This window comes from Staurois parvus, unplaced genomic scaffold (genome assembly GCF_062004578.1).
Source record: "Staurois parvus isolate SC_StPar_1 unplaced genomic scaffold, SC_StPar_1.0 ptg000013l, whole genome shotgun sequence".
Classification (NCBI taxonomy): Eukaryota; Metazoa; Chordata; class Amphibia; order Anura; family Ranidae; genus Staurois; species Staurois parvus.
This window is the reverse complement of record NW_028317809.1, coordinates 9,717,653-9,736,530: the sequence shown is the minus strand read 5'-3', so window position 1 is coordinate 9,736,530 and position 18,878 is coordinate 9,717,653. Positions and strand designations below refer to the sequence as shown.

Here is an 18,878-nt window from a genome sequence, read left to right as displayed (position 1 = left end):
GGTGGCCACAAACTTGCTGCATTTGGGGTGCCTTTAACAATTCTTTGGCACCTGCATACTCTAGCAAGGGCAGCACTTTTCACCTATGGTGCCCGAATGAGCACAGAACGCACCTTTCCCACACCACGTTTTTGTGCGAAATGGCCCTTGGGGTATGAATAAGATTCAGGAAGACAGTGTTTTCAATATAAAGCTAAGATCAAGAACATGGGGACATGACCTCAAGGAAAGGAAGGAGGAAAGTTCAAAGCTAACCTTAGAAAGTATTTTACCAAAAGGGTAGTTTGTTGCTTGGAATAGACTTCCAGCAGAGGTAGGGAGTCAGTCACCAGTAAGTAATGGGAAGACTCAAAGTACCCACTGAGCATGCACGAGTAGCGCTTGATATGTAGTCTTTTGGGACACCTGTCACGTGTCCCAAAAGACTACAGGGAGGAAGGACACCTTCTGATCGCCTAGGCCAGGGGTGGGCAACTGTGGCCCTCCAGCTGTTGGTGAACTACAAGTACCATCATGCCTCTGCCTTTGGGAGTCATGCTTGTAACTGTTAGTTTTGCAATGCCTCATGGGACTTGTAGTTCTACAACAGCTAGAGGGCCACAGTTGCCCACCCCTGGCCTAGGCAATTGGACTGGAAGTGGGAGCAGGTACCTGTCAAATTCGGGTACTCGCTCCCCCCCACCCCCCAAAGGTGCCAATCCCTAATGGGGAGCAGTCCTTAAAGCGGAACTTCCCCTTTTGGGTGGAGCTCTGCTTTAAGTAATTTGTTACATGTATTGTCAGATTTTGTAAAAGCAATTTAGGCATGTGCCATTGAATTGTGAGGGGGTATGCTCCTGTTTTATGGGTGATTGACAGGGGCCAGGCCTTCTGAAGTGAACCTTAGAATGATCTTTTTGTAGTTTGTACATATGCTGCATTCCAGCTATTGCACAGAGACTTTCCTTACCATTTCAGTGATTGGCTGCCAATGTGCATGACCTAAAATCCTGAATGTGATCATCCGAATAGAATAATTCTATGGAGATCCTTTTTAAAATGTGTATTAAGCCCTTGCGGCGCCTGGTTTTAAATTATTTGTATATAAACATGAAATAAAACCGCACTATACATCCAAGTAATTCTTAGTATAATAGGACTTAAGGGAGCTTTGGGCAAGAATATGCATTTACAAGCCCATCTTTCCAATCTGATGCTCTAATTACACAATTTTATCACCAGTACAATTTTTTTCCTGTCTTTTGCAAGTTAATTATGAAAATATTGTTCTTGCCCTGCAGCTTTCTGTTGCATTAGCATGATTGCAATAATTTTATCTGTAAACACTTCCCTATTTTTGTTGAACATTTTGCTGGTTTGTTTGCTTTTATTTGTAATGTTACAATGTAAAAAAATCAAGTGTCAAAAGTAGTGCCCCTGGTATCCCATTGAACAGTGCCACCTAGTGACCAAACTGTCATGACTGGCAGTGTACTCTTTGTTTAGCATGTACAGTATGTGTAACAAGAACACTAGTCATTCATACAAAGCTGCGTGCTTAATTTTGGGTTGTTTTTCATATGTATTTTGTATGCTATTACATTCAGTTTTGCATCTAGGCAGTCTGTTATGTATGTGACTTCAATATAGCTACATCATCCTGTAAAAAAAAAAAAAAGTGTGTGCATAGTGAAGTGACATCGTTGTAACAGTCAGATGTAACAAATTTTGAGAACAAAAGATGTTGTCACTCATGTTTGGAAGCATGGCGGCGTTCCAACATATTTTATGATAGATTCATATATGTCATTAAAGTAACTATATACTGGTTATTAGGATGACCATATCATCCCAGGTTTATATAATTGGCAGTAAAATATTGTCAAATTCAGAGCAACCAGTCAGATTTCAGTTTACAGAAGTTAGAGTAATACAATTAGAATATTTGGGTGTTGTAGTTTACCTGCGTTTGCCTTATTGAGGTCCACATGTGGCATATGTTGCTTAACCTCCCTGGCGGTCTGATTATTTCAGATTTTTGGTGCTGAAAGCGGTACCATTTTTTTGCATGGAAATATGTAGTTTTTTTATTGTAGGCTGTAATTTTTAGGAATAACTCACTGAAATCTGTCCGAGCAAGAGTCTAGTAAACATCCCGGATATGATAAAACTTGAAACACGAAATCATAAATTATAATTTAATAAATCATAAAAAATATAATAATAAATATAATTCAATAATATAATCAAACCAAAAACACTGAAATTTGAAATATAGCGCCAAGTTCGCACATCACTGAGCAAAGTCGCAAAATCGTTTTCAGTGTCTGATGACGAATTTCCCCACAAATCATCACTCAATTCTGCAAGTGGTTCTAATTTACTATCGCTGTTCTCTAGCTGGTCTAAACCACTTTTCACCTAAAGGGACGCTTTTTGGACACCATGGATGTTTCTCAGTTTCCAGGCAGAAAGAACAGTAAAAATGCAGGCAGGGCACAGGACAAAGCACTAGGGACAAAATGTATGTGAAATGCTTTGAAACAGCAATGATTTGCTATGTAATATTTGTTTACAAAAAAATTACAGTTTTTAAATTTGCCGCCGGTTCCGGGCCCATACGTCTCGACGTCACAGGGACCGGAACACGGAAGCCGGATGCCGGAGTAGATGGCCGGGGACGCTGCAGGATGGAGATCGCGGGAGCGAAGGACAAGGTAAGCGCTGCAGGGAATCCCTGAACAACCCTGCATGGTATTCCCAAGTGTAGCTCGGGGTTACCGCTTTTGTTACTGAAACTCTACCCCGAGCTACACTCGGGAATACCGCCAAGCAAGTTAAATTATATGTAGACCCCAACAATGAACTTCACTGAATGAATGAATTCATTCTCTCTTGAGAAGAGGAGATTAAGCGGGGATGTGATCAACATGTATAAATACATTAGTGGTTCATATAGTGAACTCGGTGTAGAGCTATTCACCCTGAGGTCATCACAGAAGACAAGGGGGTGCTCTTTACGTCTGGATGAAAAGAAATTTAATTTCCAAACATGGAAAGTTTTCTTCACAGTAAGAGCTGTGAAAATGTGGAATAGACTCCCTCAAGAGTTGGTTCTGGCCAGCTCAGTGGATTGCTTTAAAAAAGGCCTGGATTATTTCTTAGATACACAGAATATAACCGGATACTAACATTTATAGGTAAAGTTGATCCAGGGAATATCCGATTGCCTCTCTGGGGATCAGGAAGGAATTTTTTTCCCTGCAGGAGAAACTTGGATCATTCTTTGCTGGGATTTTTTGCCTTCCTCTGGATCAACTGTGGGTATAGGATTATAACTTTTTTTTTTTTTTTCTTTCTCGATGGTTGAACTGGATGGACTTTTGTCTTTTTTCAGCCAGACTAACTATGTAACTTATTTGCCTCTTTTTGGCCTGAAATATATTTTTTCTGTTCATTATAGGTGCAAACAAAACCTGTTTGATCCTGCTAAAAAAAAAAATCTTGTTGGAGGGTAATGCTCAGTGGTGGTGCAGCCGTGCTCTTACAAGATAGTCTTGTTCACAGCTTTTTCTGTGGACTATAGAACCCCCCATGTTATAGAGAGCAAGAGGTGTTCTGGAATCATGTCCTACGGCAGCCATTCGCAACCAAGGTTTCTCCAGAGGTTGCTAGGGGTTCCTTGAGCTGTGGCTAATTGACCTCTTCTTCTTTCATGGTGCCTGCACAGTCCCGAGGCCAATATCACATAGCATGTCATGACACCAATGGTCTTTTTAACTATCTGTAAGGGCGACCACTACTGTAAAGGCATTCTTCCTACTAGCCACTGATGTAAAGGGCATTTTTCCCATTGACCCCCCAATGAATTGACAAAATATCTCCTTTACAGGCCTAGGTTCACACCTAAGCATTTTCTGCAGCGTTTTGCAGAACCGCAGTGCTGTCCATTTAATGTGATTTTCCTATGGCACATCTACACGTTTTCACTCAATGTGTTTTTTTGGAAAGGGTCAGGGACATTTTTGAATGCAAAAAGTTGCATTTTTTTGTTCTATAGACTGCAATGGAAACGCTGCAGAAAAGCATGTATTGCATTTTTGATGCGTTTTTGCATTTTAAATCTGCCTATCAACAAGAAAAAGAATAATGTGGCAAAAAAGCAATGCAGAAATGGCTCAAACGCAACCTGCATAGGTGTGAACCTAGCCTAAAGGACAGCCTGTCACCTTAGGATTGGAAGTGTTTTCTGGCAGACCACCACATTCAAGAACTAGTAAGCTGCAATATATTACACTTTTGCTCTTGGGTTTACTAAATACACTTGGGACCTATTAATTTATATCAAAACCTCACATCTTCTGTATGCATTAACAAAGGCTTTTCTAATTGGAATGTCACCAAACCGGATGTTCCACTTACTAAAACAGTTACATTAGAGTACAAATCAAGAGCATCCTCCGGGAAACTGTTGTTTATAGATGGACTATGCTCCATATAACATTTGCCATTGCACTGTGTTGTATACCAACCACTGCTGTTCTGAAAACCTGTGTCCTTACATTGCCTCTGTGGTGGAGCCTGGTGTGACTACAGCTCACGTTTTGTAGCGGAGGATTAATTCAGTTCCGGGTAAATCGTGATGTTGCAGTTGAGGCTATTCTTGGATGCATCATGAGAAATGAAACTAATCCAATGCAAACCTAAGGCTGAATCCTTTAAAGCTGAACTCCAGGTATGGATTTTATTGCATAGCTACATTAAACCAGCCTGTACCAATGTAAGTATACATATGCAATACCTGTGGGACCACTGTGCAAGCAGAAAATCGCTGTATTAGCCACTGCCACTACAGTGATCGCTGCAAGGTGTTCTCTGATTGGACAAGGTGAATAGGCAAGCAGTGGCGTCACAATCTTCATCTCAGTGGATCAGCTGAGTCGGGAAGAAAATTGACGCAAAAGCACATGGAAGGTGAAATCTTACCTGCTGGCTATTGTATTCTGACAGCTACAGGTGCTGGCTGTCCGAATACATAGTCAACAGGGAAGATTACTCCATCCACACTCTTTAGCGTTTATGGACAAATCTGTTTTAAATTTCTTTTGTTAGACCTGCAGGCTGAACAAAAGAAATCCATGTGTGTATGGCCAACTTTACTATTCTATGTACTATAGTAGGCCATAGAAGGCTCAATATATATTTTATGTATGTTTGAGTTTATAGACCAGATTAATTTTTATTTATCATCTGATCCAACAAAGCTATGACTTGGATGAATGAGTATTTGATGATTTTAACATTACTGGTGTTCACAAATGTGGTTTTTGATTTTTTTTTTTTTTTTTTTTTTTTTTCCCTTTTTAGAAAATTAGCTGTCATTCTGTTATAGGTGATTTTGTGATAGTTTTTGCATCAAAACTATAATTTTGACCTTTTTAAAATGTGTTGTAAAAAATGAGGGTTGCCTCTGCTAATAGGTTCTGGGAAATGTATTTACTTGACTATTTTATTACAGGTACTTATATGGCGCTATCAATTTATGCAGCGTTTTTACATATATATTGTACATTCACATCAGTCCTTAGCTCTCGAGGGGCGTACAATCTAAGGTTCCTAACTCACATTTATACATACACATACTAGGGACAATTTAGACAGGAGCCAATTCACGCACCAGCATGTCTTTGGAGTGTGGGAGGAAACTGGAGTACCAGGAGGAAACCCACGCAGGCACAGGCAGAACATGCAAACTCCAGGCAGGTGGTTCCGTGTTTGGGATTTGAACCAACAACCTAGCACTGCCAGGCAGAAATGCTAACCATTTAGCAACAGTGCTGCCCAATCCTAGTGGTCCACTGGTTTCAATACTTGAGTTACTGACCAGGAGCAGGAATATACATAAGGAACTCTTAAGCATGAGAGCCAGGAAACTAGCATTTTCAGAAGGGGAAGGAAAGTCCTCTCGTGACTGGTTTCTTTATTTCTTGTATTTATGGTTTGCAATTCTAGTGAAGCCAGAGAATTCTGCTAACCTCTTTAATCTGCATTGACAAGGCTGGGTAATACTAAACAGGAAAATCCCTATTTTAAACTTTCAGGCTCCATACACTAGCATTTTGTTTTCTTTTTTTTTAAGCTAAAAAAACACTGGATAAAACACGCTGGTAGTAGCGTTTTAGGAGCGTTTGCATTTTATTAGCATTTTTACAGTACATGTTGAGGAAAACAAATAGAAAAAAAGCTGTTAGGAGCATTTTAGTAGCATTTAGCAGTGTTCAGGAGCATTTAGCATTTTTTTTCTGCAGAAAAAAACTCTACAAAAACAATTTTTTTTTTCTTTGCTCCAAGATGGTGAAGTTCAAAAAATGCTAATGGCCTAAATTAGTGTGCATGGATACCTAGGATAACTCTATGGGCAGCACTGTGGCTAAAATGGTTAGCATTTCCACCTGGCAGTAGTAGGGTTGTCGGTTCAAATCCCAACCATGGCACCACCTGCCTGGAGTTTGCATGTTCTCCCTGTGCCTGCGTGGATTTCCTCCGGGTACGCTGGTTTCCTCTCACACTCCAAAGACATGCTGGTAGGTTAATTGGCTCCTGTCTAAATTGGCCCCAGTATGTGTATGTATGAATGTAAGTTAGGGACCTTAGATTGTACACCCCTTGAGGGTTAGGGATTGATGTGAATGTACAATATATATGTAAAGCACTGTGTAAATTGACGGCGCTATATAAGTACCTGTAATTAATAAATAAATTTTACCTTCTGGGAGCTTAAAAAATGCTAGTGTGCACGGAGCCTAAAAGGAGCACACACTAAATAACTTGATGGTTATCTTTGAACTTTCACATTAACTAGCGAATGTCACTATATGGATTGATGACATCAATGCAACTTTTTAAGTGTTGGGGATTGTAATTTGAATATCTGATCCATGTGTTATGCGCTAAACAAAATTTTAACCAAACAGTCTTACTTCTTCTTTAAATATACCCCAGCAAATGTTCCTCTTCAGTAAATGGAAAAGGGAAAAAAATGTGATGCTGAGTTTAAATAATTAATTCTTGGCTTGCCTACCAAATATAAGTAGCAGAAGAAAGCAATGCATTTATTGGAAGTGGGGAAACATATCCAAGGGCAGTTTGAAGTACAGCCCCAAGCAGATGCTTTTATTTTGGGCCGTGGCAGCCCCTCGCTGTGCTCTGATAGTGCATATGATCAGAAGCTGTTCAGCTATGCTGGCAACAGCTGACAATCACTTCTCTAGTGCAGAGCGGGGACTTCAATGTTTTATGACCCATCTGCTAGCATGTCCCTAATTAATAAAGAACGTCTGCATGTGAGACAAGGTAAAGAGCAACTGGCCTCCTCTGTCACACGCACAGGGCCCTCTGTTCATGTCTGTATAGGCCATGACATGAAAAACAGCTGATCCAGACAGGACAAGCAATTAGGCTACGATGAGGGGGTCTCATTGCTCTCCATAGAGGAGTATTTGTTTCCATGCCTTGCACTGACAAGTGTTAAAAGGCCTGAAACAGCTGTATGCATGTATACTATGTGGCCTATAAGTTTAGGGTATATCTAAAGCAGAAGTTATGTACCATTTGCCACTAGAGTATAAATTAATAATGTACCCTTAAAGTGGGCCTTCATGCCAAAAAAAAAAATAATTTTGCACTATTGCAGCCCTCTGCAAACTTTATAATATGCCTTTTTTTTCCTCTTCACTCCACCCTGCCATATGTCTCTATTCTCCTCTTGGAGAGAATGACACACATTATGCTCCTCCAGCCTTCTGGGATATCAAATTGGATATCTCTAGAGGCTTTATCTTCCATACAAGAGATGGAGGATGGTGAACCTGGTGGCACGTCATCAGGGGCCAGCTGCAAGAACACAGAACTGGCAGCCAGATGACGTTTGAGAGAGAGGTGGCAGCGTAGGACCTGGCGTGCAGTGGAGAATTATAGAGGGCCAGCACTGGTTTCACTTGGGCATGTATGTTAATTGAGGACAACCCAACATAACAGATAGGAGGGAGTAAATCACAAAATTAACATGCGAGGGAGTATGAAGTTTTTCAGCAGAAGCTATGTTTTCCACAAAACAGGAAGTGAGAGGAAAACCTAGGTTGTCACGTGAATTAGTGTCCTCATTGGAAGATTTTCTCTTTTTATTCCTGTTCAGGTGACAACCCAAAAATCAGGATTTTCACTGTATTTCACTTTTATTGATAACCTATAGTGAGAGTTAATCTGTCTAGTGAGGACATAAGACAGCAATAAAAACCTAACAGGTGTTCTACTCCCTTGCCGCTCCATCCTCCTCGAAAAAAATATATATATATATATATATATATATATATATATATATATATATATATATATATATATATATATATATTTAAAAAAAAGAATTTTCTCCTTTTAGGTATACATTAAAATCTATTTATGGTAGGGTGGATAAAAATCGATGATTAAAAAAATATTATAGATTTATATAACGCCAACAGTTTGCTCAGCGATTTACAATATAAAACCAATCCTTTTTTTTTTTTTTTTTTCAAATTTAAATCTGATTTTTAAAATCAAATTTAATAAAATGTTTTTGGAATAAAAATCTACTCACCTGCTGCCGCCATATCCTTCAACTTGTTGTGTCACTGTAGCATCACCAGCCGTCCCATTAAAGTGAATGGGACTGTCCGTGAGTCGACAGCGGGTCAGAGGAGGATCCGCTGCGGGCCAGAGATGACAGCTGCTCTTTCAAAATTATGATTTAAATCGAGCCTTTTCACTAGTGATTTAAATCGTGATTTAAATCAAATCCACGCTGATTTTTGGTTTTTGATTTGTAATGTAAGGCGATATGTAAGCAAAATCTGCATCATCAACAAATCCCTATGTTGTATGTTTCCGCATACTGTATGTTATTAATATGCATTCACAATGATGGAACGTCAGTACTTTTTGGACCAACGTTCGTTTATTCTTGATCAATGGCAGTTATTTTTAGCACACGATTATCTCTTTTAAACCCCAGTGAAATCCTTGAGCTGGACAAGACTTTCATCTGAAATATTTGTCAGCTTTGACGTTGGAGAGCCAGTTTTTTTTATATTTTTCACAAGTATAGATGATGTGTGTACTGTACGAGTGTCAGACTAATAAGTATATTCATTCTCTGCTTTAAAAAGGGCTGTAACACCCTGACCTGTCTGCATTCTGCAGCTATTTAAAGATCCTCTTCTCTTTTAACAGGCTACGTTTGTTTGTAAAATACCACAAGTATGCACATGCTATTTTAACAGGTGTCACTGTTTGGTGACGAACAAATGAGCTGTTTCAGGAACTGTCATCAGTCGCACTGGCGGTGTTTGTAGTCAAATAACATTGAGGGCCCTCCGAAGGATTCACAAATACATTAGCTGTCATTTCTGGTAAAAAAAAAATCTTGGATGTACTGCTTCTTTGAAAATCAAATGGAAATATACATTCATGCAAAGTAAAGAGGTTAAAGTGGAACTTTAATTAGACAATTTAAGTCCTGCTAGATCTTTTCAGGCTGGCCGCAGGTATAGCTATGTAAAACATAAATAAGTGCCAATACTGTGTACAATCCAGTAATATACTGTCTCACCCTGCTCTGCACATGCTCAGTTGCTCTCTATTTTTCAGCACTGTGCCAAAAATGCAGAGGCCGATTTGCTGACAGCCTAAAGATTTACTGCTGCTCAGGGGCCCTGGACTTCAACAAAATGGCAGCCTCTGGCAAGATGAAACAAGAATAATGCTGGAGCACACACTCATTTTGATAGTATAAATATTAATGGGGAATGTATGTTCTCTGCTAAAAAATATGATTCTTGTAAATCACGTTTTAATGGGTAAAGTTCTGCTTTTAAGTAATTGAATCAGTCATTTTTCAGCACAGATAAAGTGCAAATTGTACCTGTGGGATGTCAAATGATTATAACCTGCCATTATATATTACTGGATTATTTCTCTAGTGCCTTGGGAGTCCTACGGTTGGAGTGCCCTGTTCAAATTTACACCAGAGCTTACATGATTGGTGTGTCTGGTGTGCTTCACTCCCATTCTAATGCTTAGCTAAATATGAGAGGTGGTATTGCTAGCTAATAGGGGAGTAAGAGGATGGGGCACTACCATGTAAACTTTGGTTGTAATTTTGCATAATAAATCTCTTTTGGTCAGTACCCCTAAATGTAATATACACAACAAATAATCTGTCTGGGTATACAATTAAATAAGTTAAAATTATACTAAACCCAGGACCCTGCATTCACTATATCTGGTCTCCCACAGTACACAGAACATGGAAATGAAATTATTTTAGTAAATATTAACTGCTAAATACCTTTTTCTCATCAGCAGTTAGAGCAGTCTTGTGACTTCAGCAGAGCACTGGTTAAAGCTTGTAGGAGGAGTTTTCTTTCTGCTCTAGGAGGATGTGAAACCCTTGACCCTCTGTCTGGACAGTGCTGATTGGCCCTGTGCTGATCACATGCACTCTTCCAAGAAAAAACAAAACAAAACCTCTCTAGCAATACACACCAGACTGAGCATGTGCATGTGACTACAGTTTCAGTCTGTATCAAGTGGGCATGTCAAAAAGAGGAGGGGTAGAGAAGAAAGGATCAAACAGCCTTTTTACACAATGCAGAGGATTAACCCCTTAGGTTCTACAGTGAGTATAACAAGCATGCTTTACTGAATATACAGGCTGATTTTACAGTTGTGGGTTTAGTAACACTTTAAGCAAATTTTCTTTTTAGTTTTGGATCAGGATTAGAACAATTTTCAGGTTTTTATTGTTGCTCTGAGGTCGGAGCACACTGACAGCTGTTAGTCACATAATTGTGCAGCTAAAATCCTTAGCAGGAGGAAATGGAAAAAAGTTTATGTCCAAGTTTAGATGCACATGCTCCAAATTGGTCGCATTGCAAATAGCCAGAACGTTTTGTAGCTCCTTGATTTCAGTAAGAGGACATGATTAAATGCAAATTGTAGTTATTGTAGATGGGTGGAAGTAATATGGGCACATTTGGTGGGCACGCAGAAGAGCCACGGCAATCTAGCTTATACAAAGTATGTAGCTTTATGGGTGTGTCTTTATTATTTATTATTATTTATTTTTTTTTGTGTATGTGTGTCTTTGTTTTTTTTCCAATTTCCATGTCATTAAAGTGGTATTAAGTCCAAACACAAAATTTTCACCTGGTAACCCAGTCAGTAGCACACTTTCTGTCTGGCTCCACTCTAGATAGCAGCATTGTCAATCTGGGGAGAGGGTATTATTATTTATTATTATTATACAGGATTTATATAGCGCCAACAATTTGCTCAGTGCTGTACATTATAATGGGAGACAGTATACGAGACAGTACAGTAACAATATGATTCAATACACGAGGGGTTCGAGGGCCCTGATCCTTGGAACTTACAATCTAGGAGGGAGGGGATAGTGGTACAGGAGGAAATAGCTGTGGGGGTTGGAGTAGTAGGAAGAGTGGAGGAGTTCAGTAATTAGCTGAGGCTTCCCTGAAGAGAGAGGTTTTCAGAGTGCGCCTAAAGGTAAGGAGAGTAGGTGACAGTCTGATGGATTGGGGTAGGGAGTTCCAGAGGATGGGGGAAGCCCTGGAGAAGTCCTGGAGACGGGCATGTGAGGAGGAGACCAGGGAACTAGAGAGTAGGAGGTCTTGTGAGGAGTGGAGAGTATGTTTTTGGTGGTATTTGGATACCAGATCGGTGATGTAGTTTGGGGCAGTATTATGAACAGCTTTATACGTCAATGTTAGCAATTTTATCCGTTGGGCGATCGGAAGCCAGTGGAGGGATTGACAGAGGAGGGTGGCAGATACGGAGCGGTTAGTAAGGTGGATCAGTCTGGCCGCAGCATTCAAGATAGCCTGTGGTGAAGTAGTGTTAGAAGCACTAGCAAATTTAGATGGACTTACACATTTTAAAGCTCTGGCTTACACGTAAAGAGGAGTTCCAGCTGAGAAAAAATTAATAAAAGTCAGCAGCTACAAAAACTGTAGTTGCTGACTTTTAAAACACAGACACTTACCTGTCCCTCAGTCCAGCGGTGTCCTCACCACAGCTGGTTTCACCGGCCGTCTTCTCTCCCTGCACAGGCATCTTTAGTGTGGGCACCCTTGTGGCTTCACAGCGGGGTGCCCACTGCTCGTGTGAGAATAGCTGCACTTTGTGAATGGTCCTGTAGACTTCTGGGACCTGTCGTGTCCCAGAAGAATACGGGGAGAGAGGGGGAGGACAACTTCCGCTTCTGATCACCTAGGCGATCGCAGTGGAAGTAGGAGCGAGTACCTGCCAAATTCGGGTATCCGCTCCTCAAAGGTGCCAATCCTTAACGGGGGGTGGGGGACAAAGGCTTAAAACAGACCTTCCCCTTTTGGGTGGAGCTCCGCTTTAAGCAGTTGCAGCAACAGTTTTTTTTTTTTTTTTTTTTTTTTTTTTTTTTTTTTTTTCCTTTATGGGATAAAGGTTTTACATTAATAAAAGCTGACCATTTGTAAGCATCCCTTTAAGTTGTAAATGGATTGTCTGGACAGCTTGGTTTATTAAAGGAAGTTGAAAAGTAACAGACATACTGGCCAGATCACCAGGTGAAAATAAAGGAAATAACAAAAAAAAAAAAAAAGTAATGCAGCCACCACATCTTATAATTGGTAAGCTGCAATATATAAAATTTTTGTTTTGAGGTTTAATAATGCTTTAACTTCCTATTTGGGATCCATGTAGGTGGCTCTGTTATTCCACTTGCGTACATGAATGAGGTTTACTTTGTAGAAGGCATTTTCTGTTTCATTGCTTTTTGTCAAATTACACTTTCTGATATTGCTCTGACACCCAAGTCCCATTGTGCGGTCCTGTCAACCCGAGTCTGGTTGATAAATGAAAATGGCTTGCGAATGCTGCCACAGTGATTCTCATCCTGTCTAGACAGAAGGTTGTTGGTGGAGGTATGCAAACTGCTTACCTCAGCAAAAAAAAGCAATGAAAATATTTCTTAGTACACTCTGAGTTTATGGTGCATGGCTTAAATGGTCTATTCACTTGTGTACTCGCCTGGAGTGAGGAGGGATTGTGTTGAAAGTGTTTTGTGCAGGTGTGACACCTATGACTCTGACACTTGCAAAAGAGCTCATCAACCTTTTGTGAAATCGTACATAATGATTTAACCCTATTTCAGTTTTCATGTACACTTTATATTACCAGATTCTGGTTTATGGGTTCACGACAAGGAAGTAAGGGGAGAAAGTATTGGATGGCTTTGGGTATGATATCTATATCTTCTCCCCAAAAAAATTCATACCCATCCACTACTTGGGCCCTTTCACACTGATGTGCTGTTGCCACGCTAAAACACACTTTTCCAGTGCAACAAAAATGATTCCCCTTTTAAATACTATGTAATTATTCACATTGTTGTACTGCATTCTGAGTAGTCCTGCATGCTGCATCTTTGGTGCACACCAAAAACACATCCCTCATTGATTTCTATAGGAAATGCCCCAAAAAGGCATAAAAAATGCACCTGTGTGTTTCTTGGTGCTTTGAGCAACAACTTTCACAGGTGCATGCTGGGAGTCGGGAATTCAGAAAACGCGCTGAAAATGCAACATACATTTTTGTAATGCATATGCATTTTCAAGTGCACCAGCTTGAAAGGGGCCTTACATTTTCTTTTTTTTTTTTTTATATGATTCGCTATGATTAAGGCCCACACAGGGCAGAAACATGTAAGCAAGGAAGTCCATTTGGTTTTAAGGCTCCATGTACACTGGACACTTCTGAACGATGGAAACTGAATGCTGCAAAATGTAGGTTAAAAAACGTCTGTATAACTGCGTTTATGCGCGTTTTGCGTTTAGAAGCGTTTTTTAAAAATAACCTCAGGAGACCTTCCAGAATGCACTGAAAAACAGTAAAAATTAACTATTTCAGACATTTTGAGAGAGCACAAGCAGAGAGAGCAGTATTTGCTGTCTTGTGTGGGTTTGTTTTGTTGTGTTGTGTTTTTTTTTTTTTTTTTTTTTTTTTTTTTTTGTGTGTGTTTGGATGTGTTCCAGCTCATTTCTGTGCAGAAATGATTGCAGCAGTGTCTAGCATTTTCTTTCATGCGAAACCTCAAAGTATGGTGTACCAGGTCCATTTTGAGTACCAGGAAAACATTTTTGCATGGATTTTTCATGATGAAAGAAGGTTCTGGACAGCATCTGGAAATGGCAGAGTTAAAACATTTTTCCAAATGCTTATAAACGCAGCTAGCCACGTTTACAAGCGTTTGGCGTTTGAAATGCTTATAAAATCTACTCCTTAACACAAGTTTTCTGCGTTCAAAAAAAGACTGTAAACTCAATTGGCTGTAAATGACATAGTGTACATGGACACATAGGAAAACATTAGGGAGAGTTCAGGGGCTGCTGAAAAGCTCCTAAACGTGAGTTTATCAGCTGCAGTGTACACGAGCCCTAAATCCTGTGAGTATCATGATTCCACCAATGTGTGCCAGTCTACAACTGATGTAAAGATGTGATGCTCTGGGGAAATAACCAGAAATTTCATCATTGCACACACGATGATATGCATGTCTCACTTCTGCTACAAAACTCAGAAATAGGTGGTTTTGCACCCCCTTTTAGGATAGTGGGCAGAGCCATGCAAATAATTCTTTTATATTTTTTCATAACATTTGACCTTTAATTTCCAACATAAAAACCCCCTTTAACAAGCTGTAAAGTATATTTACACTTGTACAGACATTTCCTGTTATTCGGTGACAACGCTCTGTCCCTGTCTCTGAAATATTTTCCTGCATTGTGCATGTATGTAGACAGAAAGTAGCTGCAGACAAATTGGCAGAAACCCTTTTGTATATGGTAGTTTTATTTACCTGGGGTGGGAACATTTTCTTTTCTTGTAACCTCAGACATTAGAATGACAGAAATTCTGCATAATGCTCCTGAGTTCCTGAGTGTTTGATTTGCCAGGCAATGGTAATGTACAGTTTATTACTGCGCCTTTTTACAGTCCTACATGAAAGGCTTCCTTCCTTTTGTAAGAAGCTAAGATAAGAGAGGTCTATTTCTACAGTCAATGTTCACCATATTTGTTGTACAGTGCTCCTATGAAGTCACGTCTTTGCAGGCTGTTTGCATATTTCACAATGAGAAGGAAGTTCACAATGAGAAGGAAGTTATCTATTGATAACCAGTGTTGCCTAATTCATAATACTGACACATACTTTTTAATATTTGTAGCTTACTTTGCTTTTCTTTAAGGAAATTCATTATTTAACCAAGACTAGATTAATAATTGACCTTGGAACTGTAGGCCTTTTGTCTCTGAATTTAACAAAGCTCACTACTTATTGTGAGTTGGGAATAAGATATTTAGGTGGCTGAATTATTTCCATGTATAGTCACAAAACCTCTTTTATCTGAAAGTTTTCTCATTGCATGATACAATTTTATTTTGACACCCTTTGGACTATGATGGGACAATGTTTGGAATCCTTAAAGGATTTAAAGAAAAACTCCACTCCAAGCTATTTTCAGTTTCTAAGGGATCTCACCATTTTGCGTTCTCAGTGGTACTTGTCTAATAAAGCATTACAGTAAGTCCTATGAGCCACTGGTGGATTTATTTACAGAAAATGATTGAGACCAACTTTGTGAGCATGGCTCTACTGGTGAAAAAAAAACCTTCGCACTGAGTTGATTAGGTCTTCTATGAAATTCCTCAGCTGAGATTATCCACTTGACGGTTAGATGGCTACATTGGTATGGGTTGTGTATAATAAATATATATATATACATACACACTCCATACCATACCGATGTAGCCATCTAACCATCAAGTGGATAATCTCGGCTGAGGAATTTCTTAGAAGACCTAAGACCTTTCTGGAAGACCTAATCGGCAACAATCTTGGTGTGAAGTTTTTTTTTTTTTCACCAGTAAGCCATTTTTACAAAGTTTGTATGTATGTGCCTACTTATTCTCCAATGAAAGATGAGAAGCACTTATGTGGCTGACTTTTTTTTTTTATTAAATAAGCCTGTCTACAAAAGCTACTCATTTTGGTTTGTGAAACCACATAAACCTTTTCAAGAATTCTGACTAAATGGTTCCTAAAGATGTCAATTCATATTAAGCTGTAGCGTCCAACTTTGCTTTTCAGAAGTAATCCATCGAACGGCTATTTAAAATACAAAGTGGGGCAGATACTATATATATCTTTTTTTTCACTATTGTATTAGTGGTAGCAATTGAGTGCCAACAAGGGGCTCCTAATCCTATTATTATCTACTAAGCTCTTTAGCTTCATGTTGCATAAGCTTAATGCAAATGATGCTACCAACAACACACAGGAACAAGGAATGTGTAGGGTTCAGTGTTTTTGTATATATTACATGAATTCACCTCATAGCATTGGCTTGCCATTTACTGCCCTGATTAGGAAGTGTTTTAAAAAGACATGACAGTTTTCTGCTGAACCTTGATGTCTGTGCATGACATGCGTACCACGAAGTGACATAGTCTAGGCTGTGATATCTATACAGTCACGCAAGTGTAGTATTCCCTAAAGGCTTCCAGTCAGTTTTTAAAGAACTGACCTTTTCTATCGTCCAGGATTTCATACAAACTTTTTTCTATTTGCCTCTAAAGATTTTAGCTTGAATTGAAGAATAGTTTGATTCCTATAGTTTTTCTTTTGTGTTTTTAGGACTTGTTAGGTAGCACTAATTTTATGCTCATCAACAGGGAATGGTCTGGCTATGGAAAGGTCAACAGGGAATGGTCTGATTATGGAAAGGTCAAGTATACAAATAGGTACACAAATCTTACGTTTATAAAATCTATCATTTTTTATTATCCAATTGCTTTTCATTATATATAAACTTACATACAATATCTTTATATATACAATACAAGACGTTCTCATTTCAGGCCTTATAATGAAGAGCAATTGAATAATGAAAATTGATAGATTTTTTTATTTGGTTTATGATAAAGTTCATTTATGATTGGTCTATTTTGGCAGCCATGTTGGATAATTGCATACATTAGAGCTGTTTCTTACTTTGCACTGATGGACAATGCTTGTGTTTTCACTGCTTCTTCTAATAATTGTTTTCTCAGTAGGCCAGCTCATAGAAAGCAATGTGCTCAAAGGGTGACAACAGATGTCAACAGACTGACTGACTACCACAGTGATTCTGCCTTTTGAACAATCTTCCTTGCCTTTTAATGTCAAATTGGTAGATATAAAGTTATTTAATACAATAACACAAACTTTGGGTTCCCATTAAAAGAAAATTACTTTTTAACCATCCTGCTTCAATCTGATTAAACATCAGCCAAAGATTTGATTGCGTTCATTCCATTGGGTTTTTAATCCAGTAAGGAATGTCCCAATTCTTATTATTCCTGTTATGTAGCTGGCTTCAAACCTTTTGTGTCTAGCCAAAAAAGAACAGTTGGACCCTTTATATCATGGTGCACGTCTTTGCTCTGCTAAGCTGTGCCATGTGCACTATTGAAATGTCTGGGGGTTTTTTCCCTAGCAGCCCCCAATCCAAAGCCAAACAGATGTATAAGGCAGCTTCCTGTTTTCTTTATATGACCATGAATCCTTCCCTTGGGTCCTTCCCTTATTTTGATGCAAATATTCTATTGTGTGGAAGAAAAGAGTTATTAGCAGAGGTTAGGCAGCTAATAATGTGTTTTGGACTTTGGGTCTTTGTCATTGTTTACTTGCTGAATTTTTTTTTTTTTTTTTTTTACTTGATTGAATGCTTTTTTTGTTTTATTGGGCAGCAGGAGCTATGTGTGTGAGTAGTGCATTTTGTCCCCAGGAATCTGGCTAATAACTTAATAGTAGCTTTGCAGTGCTCTTTGAGACATTCTTTGTTGAGACATAGACAGTGCAGATGGAAGGAAAGCACTTAACTGCTGGCTGTAACTTCACTCCTTGTTCCAAGATCAGATGTCTGCACAGTCTGTTTGTTGGTATTGTGTACAACCTAATTTGAGCTTCTTTTAGATAACACCATAAAATCTGGATTGGGGGTTATGCCTGCTGCTTTGTAAATGTGCTGGAGATGTAATGATGTGATGATCTGGAGAAGATCACAAAGAAATAACCAGCAATTTTGACCATTGAAAACGTGTTCATCATTGCACATATTTATGTGCATGACTGTCTCATTTCCAGCAGAAGTCCCAAAAAATAAGTGGTTTATGCCTTGTTTTAGGATAGTAGGCAGTGCCAGGCAAATCATTCTTTTATACCCCTTGGCCAATTGTGCATCCAGATTTATAGCACAGATATAATGTAGCTAGTATAGAGCCATTTATTCCAGTTGCTCTGTGCAATTCTGAATGTACAGTTGGCAGTGAAGAAACTTTGAATACATTTCAAACATGGCAAACTGCTGGTTTTTGTGTGACATTCTTACTATTTTTCAATGGGCAAAAATTATCTTGAAATGGAATTGAAGAATCATAAGATAGGACTGACAAAAAATGATCACAACAGAAGATCCCACCTGCCATTGCAGTTGATCCAGTGGATTAGAACTGGACTGGATTGGACTTCAGCCAATTAACTGATACATCAGAAATGAACTGGTGGTGTTCTGCATTTTCCCCACAAAGCAATGGTGTGAATGACTGACTGGACTTGTCAAGTGAACAAGACCATCTAAATCCTTGATCAGCAAAAAGATCTACTAGTGTGTGTGATTAACTAAGATCAAGCCGAGATCAGTTGTATAATTTAAGTTGCATCTGTAGCATGTACTTTTTTAAACCAATATGTTGATTTGTAATGATCTAAA

The 18,878-nt window shown here is 39.0% G+C and overlaps 1 protein-coding gene across 3 annotated transcripts in view; it reads left to right on the top strand.

The window, feature by feature from the left end:
* RASGEF1B (RasGEF domain family member 1B) overlaps positions 1-18,878 on the top strand; it is a 512,404-nt gene that overhangs the window by 473,499 nt on the left and 20,027 nt on the right. The window lies entirely within an intron of this gene.